The sequence below is a fragment of the Oncorhynchus tshawytscha genome, linkage group LG16, assembly GCF_018296145.1.
Source record: "Oncorhynchus tshawytscha isolate Ot180627B linkage group LG16, Otsh_v2.0, whole genome shotgun sequence".
Classification (NCBI taxonomy): Eukaryota; Metazoa; Chordata; class Actinopteri; order Salmoniformes; family Salmonidae; genus Oncorhynchus; species Oncorhynchus tshawytscha.
This window is the reverse complement of record NC_056444.1, coordinates 73,814,542-73,824,041: the sequence shown is the minus strand read 5'-3', so window position 1 is coordinate 73,824,041 and position 9,500 is coordinate 73,814,542. Positions and strand designations below refer to the sequence as shown.

The 9,500-nt window shown below is 44.3% G+C and overlaps 1 long non-coding RNA gene across 1 annotated transcript; it reads left to right on the top strand.

Annotated features, from left to right (window-relative positions):
- Positions 1-2,494: 2,494 nt before the first annotated feature.
- On the top strand, positions 2,495-3,465 carry LOC112216624. The gene is made up of 4 exons (XR_002948360.2): positions 2,495-2,581; positions 2,760-2,866; positions 3,093-3,157; positions 3,328-3,465. It is a non-coding gene; the product is annotated as an uncharacterized LOC112216624 (long non-coding RNA).
- Positions 3,466-9,500: the final 6,035 nt, after the last annotated feature.

The window sequence follows — 9,500 nt, the reverse complement described above, 5'->3', positions numbered from 1 at the left end:
TGTTACCAGAGAATTGAATGTTCATTTCTCTGCCATAAGCCGCCTCCAATGTCGTTTTAGTGAATTTCACAGTACATCCAACTGGCCTCACAACCACAGTTCAAGTGTAACCACGCCAGCCCAGGACCTCCACATCTGGCTTCTTCACCTGTGGGATCATCTGAGACCAGCCACCCGGACATCTAATGAAACTGATGAGCATTTCTGTCTGTAATAAATACCCTTTGTGGGGAAAAACTGATTCTGATTGGCTGCTCCTGGCTTCCCAGTGGGTGGGTCTGGCTCCCAAGTGTGTGGGGCTATGCCCTCCATGGCCCACCCATGGCTGCACCCCTGCCCAGTCATGTGAAATCCATAGATTAGGGCCTACTGAATTTATTTAAATTGATTGATTTCCTTATTTGAACTGTAACTCAGTAAAATTGTTGAAATTGTTGCATGTTGCATTTATATTTTTGTTCAATATAGACTTGATAGTCAGCTGATCTCCCAGGAATATATTGCTAACTCACATTCACACAGCAATCAAACCAAATCAAATTGTATTTGTCACATGCGCCAAATATAGCAAGTGTAGACTTTACCATGAAATGCTTAATTACAAACCCTTAACCAACAGCGCAGTTCAAGTAGAGTTAAGAAAATATTTACCAAGTAGACTAAAAAATGAAAATAATAAAAAGTAACAGAATAACAATAACGAGGCTATATAAAGGGGGCACCGGTACCGAGTGAGTGTTAAGGTCATTTGTACATGTAGATGGGGGTGAAGTGACTGTGCACAGATAATAAACAGCGAGTAGCAGCAAATTAAAATGTAAATTGTCAGGTGGCGATTTTATTAATTGTTCAGCAGTGTTAAGGCTTGGGGTAGAAGCTGTTCAGGAGCCGACCCCCCGCCCCCTTCTATTTGGGTCTGCAAGTGACATTTACTCCTGAGGTACTGAATACTGAACTGTGATTAGAATACTTTTTGATAACCTATCATGCCTGCCGATGTGTGCCACGGGAAGTATGAGACTCTAGTCACAAAAGGAAGTGGTTATTTCAGCAGTAATAGGTATCAGAGCCCTCTACTCTTCTTTCTACCCATCCCCCATCACATCTGCTTTTCCCTCTTGCGGTTTTTCCTACATTTTTAAAAACTTTTTCTGTTGTAGTTTTTAAGAATGTAGGTACAGTAGTAATAATAATAACAATAATAAATAAAAAATGTGTACTCTGGGTGAAAAATACAAATATATAAGTCAAGATGAGTGCAGAGGAAAGAGGGTAAACTAGATCCCAACTCTCTCAGCCCATATACGGTTCGAGGTCTCGAAGGGAAATGCGCGTCGATCATATAGAGGAGACTCGTCGGATCCCTCATAAAATAAAATCAGCAGCCTCCACAGACACCACACCAGCGTCCTCCACCTCCACAACCACCAGACCAGCAGGTGCAGCCTCCACAGACACCACACCAGCGTCCTCCACCTCCACAGACACCACACCAGCGTCATCCACCTCCACAGACACCACACCAGCTACTGATATAAACAAATGTATGTATGTAATCTTGTCAGGTTGATCCATTTATATATCTCAGTACACTTGCAGGCACATTTTTTCCAGGTGTTGCAGAGGCTTGGGGAGGAAAAGGTGTATATGTGCAATCTAAATTGTTGTTTTTCCATGTAACAGATTTACCTTCATTGTGTTTATTTTTTTCTGTCAGACCATCAATGCCTCCATGTTCCATCTGGTGCGGAATTTTAACAGGCAGTCAACTGAGCAGCTTTCTACATTGACACCTTTAAAATTACTGGCATTTGGGGGAGCAAGAAATCAAAACTTAAGGTTGGTTGAATTACTCTCATAATATCATAATATTACATATTATATGTTATATTTGACAGATTTTGAACTCAAGCAAATGTTACCTTGCTCTTTTAAATTTCAGATAGATCCAATGATGTACAAGTACATTATTGGCATCATCAATGAACACAACCTCTGGACTGTGCCGGTAAGAGCCGCTAAGGCAGTACTAAGAACTAAGAAATATATACATAATACAGAATATACATGTGAACACATACACGTGTGTAAAATGTGTGTGTGTCATATGTGTGTATTTATGTGTGTGTAATATGTGTGAATGTAATATGTACTGTATGTGTGTGTAATGTGTGTATTTATGTGTGTGTAATATGTGTGTATGTACTGTATGTGTGTGTAATGTGTGTGTCTGTCTGTCTAAACTTGAAAGGTTGTGCTGCCATCCCAGAAGAGGGCTCTGTTCCTCGACCCAATGGGGGAAAGGGCCAGAAAGATTCAAAGATGCCAGGGGATGACAATGTAAAAACTGCTTTTCATTTTAAAAATTACAATGGAATCAATAAAGTCTTTGAAATGCTATACTGTTATTAATCTCTATATTGTAATCAATAAAGTGTTTCAAAATGCTGTACTTTTATTAACATATATGTTCAGATCATTCCTGAGAGAGAAGGGGTGTAATATCTCCTGATGGGCGTGTGGTACCCTTCCTCACCCATGTGGACAAGATATTACTTCTTGTGGGGTCTTTGCCTTGACAGTAAGTATGAGAGTATAAGTAATGCACAATTAACCTACTGAAGGTATACTGACTAAAAGGCAAAACAGAACTGTCAAATAATATTATACCTGTGTCGTTGTATACTTGTGATTATAATCTTAAGTGTAACATAATTTTGTTTGGGAAAACTGAAATGCCCATCACATTTTTTTCCCAGTTGGCTGAATGTGTTCTGAAGGGGGAGTTGATTGTCTTTTCAAATACGGACAAAGATGTTTAACATCATGAGAGAAGAAATAGCAGTCACTCTCCTCCAAAACACTGGTATGTTCAATTTCTAATTTAATATAATTGTAGATGAAAAAAAAAACATTTATATGGATCTTTCAAGGTTCTTTGATCCTACTTCTGATTAAATGGCCACTAAAACACATGTATATAAATAATTTTGTTACAAGAAACCTATTCTATTCCCTTGTTGCCTGTTCCCTGTTTGTTCAGAAAAATACATGTAAAGATGTATAAACTACTTGACATTATGTTTTGCTAGATGACATGAGCCAATTGTGCCACTTCTGTGGGGAGGTGGACAATAATGAGGAAGACACTAACTGGGTGATTGCTTGTTCACTTCTAAAGGCACATTTTTACGAGTACGAATTTGTATAAGCAGTAATATTTCTAGAGGTAGTATTAGCCGCTTTGTCTGATAATTAAATAATTGTAATTCAAGAAAATGTATTTAATGTTTTAAATATATGAACATTTTTCATCATAAATTTCAGATTGGTTGTAACCGCTGCCCACGTTGGTTCCACCAGTCCTGTATGAAAACCATCTCATCATTGGAGGATTATGTGTGCGCTGCCTGTCAGGACGAGGTTAGGCTTGAGTTCCAGGTGGTATCACCTGGGAAACTTTCCATCAAATGTGGACTAAATGTTCAGTCAAGCTGTTGCAGCTTTCCAATTTGGTTATGTTATTTATTATCTTTTTATATTTGATTTATTAAAAAACATGAGCTGGCGCACACCAAGAAAAGTGAGTTGTGTGGAGGTGCTGACTAACAGTGAATAAACTATAAACTATCAAAATAAAGAAAGTCTCACACTCAATATATAAACTCTCAGCAATTTAATGGGTTTTTACCAACGTTTCGGCATCACTGTGCCTTCCTCAGGGTAATGTCATGAATTCTTGAACCAGGTTATGTAGACAAAGTGCAATTAGTGCAACCAATGACAATAGTGAGGGGTGTGTCATAATGATTAAGTTAATTAGAATTCCAGCATAATTTCTCATCCACAGTGGAAAGCTGTTTGGAATCAGGACAAATCACCAAAAAAGAGGTTGAATTTGTATGTGTGAAATTTCCCAAGATACCAACTTTCTAGACAGTCGCTAAATTACACAAACAAGTGTCTCCTCCTCCAGGTAGACCCAGTGTCTCCTCCTCCAGGTAGACCCAGTGTCTCCTCCTCCAGGTAGACCCATTGTAGAAGCAATTGACTCTGTGACATCCAACATTTCTACATTTGTGGATTACCACATTAAACCGATGGTTGAGAATCTCCCATCTTATGTCAAAGACACTAGTCACATGATCTCATTGATAGAGGGCTTAGGAAGGATACCAGAGGGCACCCTGCTGGCCACTTTTGATGTGGAGAGATTGTACACTAACATCCCACACAGTGGAGGCTTGCAGGCGCTGCAGAGAGACTCTACCCTCTACCTTTGCATTACAACTTACTGAACTGGTACTATCCAATAACTACTTTGTCTTTGAGTCAGACTTTTTCCTTCAAAGTCGGGGTGTAGCCATGGGCTCCCCCAACTATGAAAACCTGTATGTGGGACAATTTGAAGAAGCACTCCTTCATAAAACACAAACAGACCCCTTACTTTCTAAAATACTCCTATGGAAGAGATATATAGATGATGTCTTTGTGCTCGGGGAAGGAAGTCAGCAGGAACTAAATGAATTCCAAACTCTACTAAACGAGAGCTCTGAATAACTCAAATTCACCATGCAGACTGATGAGAGAAAAATAAACTACCTGGACTGATGGATTATCAAAGAGAATGATGCATTACATACAGACTTATATACAAAACCCACAGACTGCAATACCCTGCTACGTTGATAGTATGCATCCCCTTCCCCTCAAGAATGTTCTACCATACAGCCAGTTATGCAGGGTTAAAAAAATCTTTGGCCACCAGACACATTTGGACAGCAATGCTAAAGAAATGACAGATACATTCAAAATGAGAGGCTACAAGGACAAAACTCTTGATGCTGAAATTATGAAAATATTTCAAAAACCAAGAAAGGAATTACTAAAAACTCAACCAAAGAATAAAAACAACGCAACCATCTTTTGCACTAAGTACACCAAGGGTTCGGAGAAAATGAAGGCAACACTGAAAAAGCACTGGCATATTCTGCAATCTGTCACGTTCTAACCATCGTTTGTATGTGTTTTCCTTCTTTTAGTGTTGGTCAGGACATGAGCTGGGTGGGCATTCTATGTTGTGTGTCTGGTTTGTCTATTTCTATGTTTGGCCTGATATGGTTCTCAATCAGAGGCAGGTGTTAGTCATTGTCTCTGATTGGGAACCATATTTAGGTAGCCTGTTTTGTGTTGGGTTTTGTGGGTGATTGTTCCTGTCTTTGTGTTTGCACCAGATAGGGCTGTTTCGGTTTTCACATTTCATTATTTTGTAGTTTCTTCATGTATAGTTTTTTCCTTCATTAAAATATCATGAATCATCATCACGCTGCATTTTGGTCCGATCCTTGTTCCACCTCTTCATCAGAGGAGATAGAAGAGAATCGTTACAGAATCACCCGCCACAACAGGACCAAGCAGCGTGTCAACATGCAGGAGCAGCAGGAGAAGCAACAGCGGCAGCAGGAGACACGTAATAAGGAATTCTGGACCTGGGAGGAAATCCTCGACGGGAGAGGACCCTGGGCTAAACCAGGGGAGTGTAGCCGCCCCAAGGTGCAGCAGGAGAGGAGGCAACAGGAGCAGCCCAAAGAGGAGTACAGTATGGACTATACTTCTTGGGAGGAGATAGACAGGTGGACGGTCGACCCAGGGAGAGTGCCGGAGCCCGCCTGGGATTCGATGGAGCAGTGCGCGGAAGGTTATCGGAGAATGAGGTTGGCGAAGCAAGCACGGCGGCGCGGAAGGAAGCCCGAGAGTCAGCCCCAAAAATGTCTTGGGGGGGGGGCTCAGGGAGAGTGTGGCAGAGTCAGGAGTCAGACCTGAGCCAACTCTCCCTGTTTATCGTGAGGAGCCAAGGAGGAGACCAGAGCCGGTGTTGGAGGTGAGCGAAGCAGAGACTGTGAAGGAGTTAATGGGGAAATTGGAGGAGAGAGAAATGAGGGAGTTGCTGTGTTGGTGCATTAAGCATGGAATTCGCCCGACGGAGCGTGTCGGGGATTTGATGGCACCTGGGTCAGCGATTCATACTCGTCCTGAGGTGCGTGTTAGTCGGCTGGTGAAGATGGTGCCAGCCTCACGCACCAGGCCTCCTGTGCACCTCCCTAACCTTGTACGTCCTGTGCCAGCCCTGCTCTCAAGATCTCCAGTACGCCTTCACGGTCTAGCCCATCCTGTGCCATCTCCACACACCAGCCCTCCGGTGGCAGTTTCCCGCACCAGGCTTCCTGTGCGTGTCCTCGGCCCAGTACCACCAGTGCCAGCACCACGCATCAGGTCTACAGTGCGCCTCGCCTCTCCAGCGTTGCCGGAGCCTTTCTCCTCTCCTGCACTGTCGGAGTCTCCCGCCTGTTCAGCGCTGCCAGTCTGCATGGAGCAGCCAGAGCTGTCAGTCTGCAAGGAGCTGTCAGTCTGCAAGGAGCTGTCAGTCTGTAAGGAGCTGTCAGTCGGCAAGGAGCTGCCAGTCTGCACGGAGCCGCCAGAGCTGCCAGTCTGTAAGAAGCCGCCAGAGCTGTCAGCCTACATGGAGCAGCCAGAGCCGCCAGTCAGCCAGACTCTTCCAGATCCGCCAGACTCTTCCAGATCCGCCAGTCAGCCAGACTCTTCCAGATCCGCCAGTCAGCCAGACTCTTCCAGATCCGCCAGTCAGCCAGACTCTTCCAGGTCAGCCAGACTCTTCCAGATCCGCCAGACTCTTCCAGATCCGCCAGACTCTTCCAGATCCGCCAGACTCTTCCAGATCCGCCAGTCAGCCAGACTCTTCCAGATTGGCCAGTCAGCCAGACTCTCCCAGATCCGCCAGACTCTCCCAGATCCGCCAGTCAGCCAGACTCTCCCAGATCCGCCAGTCAGCCAGACTCTCCCAGATCCGCCAGTCAGCCAGACTCTCCCAGATCCGCCAGTCAGCCAGACTCTCCCAGATCCGCCAGTCAGCCAGACTCTTCCAGGTCAGCCAGACTCTCCCAGATCCGCCAGACTCTCCCAGAACCGCCAGTCAGCCAGACTCTCCCAGAACCGCCAGTCAGCCAGACTCTCCCAGATCCGCCAGACTCTCCCAGATCCGCCAGTCAGCCAGACTCTCCCAGATCCGCCAGACTCTCCCAGATCCGCCAGACTCTTCCAGATCCGCCAGTCAGCCAGACTCTTCCAGATCCACCAGTCAACCAGACTCTTCCAGATCCGCCAGTCAACCAGACTCTTCCAGTGCCGCCAGTCTGCCCGGCGCCGCCAGTCTGCCCGGTGCCGCCAGTCTGCCCAGCGCCGCCAGTGCCGCCAGTCTGCCCAGCGCCGCCAGTCTGTCCAGCGCCGCAAGTGCCGCCAGTCTGCCAGGATCAGTTAGATCCGCCAGGATCCGCCAGTCTGCCAGGATCTGCCAGTCAGCCAGGATCCGCCAGTCAGCCAGGGTCTGCCAGAGCCGTCAGTCTGCCAGGATCCACCAGTCTGCCAGGATTCGCCATTCAGCCAGGATCTGCCAGTCACCCAGGATCTGCCGGAACCACCAGCTAGCCAGGATCTGCTAGATCCATCAACCTGCCGGAGCTTCCTCTCAGTCCTGAGCTTCCTCTTGAGCTTCCCCTCAGTCCTGGGCTTCCCCTCAATCCCGAGCTACCCCTCAGTCCTGAGCTACCTCAGTCCGGAGCTGCCCCTCAGTCCAGTGGGGCCCGTTGTTAGGTTTCCTAGGCCAAGGTTAGCGGCGAGGGTCGCCACTCAAGGGACGCTAAGGAGGTGGACTAAGACAATTATGGCGTGGGTTCCACGTCCAGCTGGTTTGTCTATTTCTATGTTTGGCCTGATATGGTTCTCAATCAGAGGCAGGTGTTAGTCATTGTCTCTGATTGGGAACCATATTTAGGTAGCCTGTTTTGTGTTGGGTTTTGTGGGTGATTGTTCCTGTCTTTGTGTTTGCACCAGATAGGGCTGTTTCGGTTTTCACATTTCATTATTTTGTAGTTTCTTCATGTATAGTTTTTTCCTTCATTAAAATATCATGAATCATCATCACGCTGCATTTTGGTCCGATCTTTGTTCCACCTCTTCATCAGAGGAGGAGATAGAAGAGAATCGTTACACAATCAGACAAAAAAATTGCAAACCTCTTCAAGGAACCCCCACTGGTGGTCTATAAGCGTGGTCGCAATATTGGAGATATTTTGGTGAGATCTGACATGCCCCTTGAGCCCACTCAGACACTCTTGACACCCTTTCCAAATGGGAACAACAAATGTGGCTCATGCGCACAGTGCAATATCACTATAAAAGCGTCTTCAGACACCCACATACAGGTGGAAAGATCCCTGTTAGGGGATCATCTCATGCAAGACCAAGGGAGTAATCTCTCATCACCTGTTCATGTGGAAAAGCTTATGTGGGACAAACGAAAAGACAATAAAAACAAGCTGCGCACCGCAGCTCAATCAGGTGTAAGAACATTGACTATCCTGTAGCAGTTCACTTTGTTGAAGCTAACCATCCAATCTCCTCCCTCAAATACACAGGCATTGAGCATGTTGCTCTACCAAGGAGAGGAGGAAACATCGAGATCCTACTACTATAAAGGTAGGCTTACTGGATATCCTATCTAAAAACATTGACCCCTAGTGGTCTGAATATTGACTTTGATCTCGGGCCCTTTTTATGAACAAATCTTTTTAAGAACAAGTCTTATAAATTGATATAATCTTGCTACAGCTTATTAGTGTACACCTAATATGTTCCCCTTGTTGATAATGCTCATTATACATTATTGTTGAACCAATAGCGTAATAGATTTAATATGCCATAGACAATATATATATTTGACATTTTTTTAACAGTTTTCACTAATTCATTTGAATTAACTTAATCATTATGACACACCCTTCACTATTGTCATTGGTTGCACTAATTGCACTGTTTGTCTACATAACCTGGTTCAAGTATTCATGACATTACCCTGAGGAAGGCACAGTAATGCCAAAATGTTAGTAAAAACACATTAAATGACAGAGTTTATATATGGAGTGTGCGACTTTATTTTGATAGTTTATATTTGATTTATTGTCATTTTTTATCTTATTATGCAAAGATTAAAATTTGTTTTTCCTATTTAATGTTTATTAACAAACTTAACTTTCTGTGATGTTTTTGTGTGATAATATTTGTGTATTAACTTTATTTTCTTAAACATTACAAAATTTTTCTAAAATAAATGTTTGTTTCTTTATGCTCTAATTTTGCTTTCTGCGGCACACACTACTGGTCAACATGAGCTACCAAAATGATTCTCAAGTGTGCCAGGCCTTGAAGTCTGGCGGAGGGAGTAAAATGTAGGCAAGCAATAAACATTTCAGAACAAGGGCTGTACCAAAACAATTCGAGCTTCTACTTCTCAAAATTCACCTTTCCAGAAACAAGTCTCTCACTGTTGCCACTTGCTATAGACCACCCTCTGCCCCCAGCTGTGCCCTGGACACCATATGTGAATTGATTGCCCCCCATCTATCTTCTGAGCTCGTGCTGCTAGG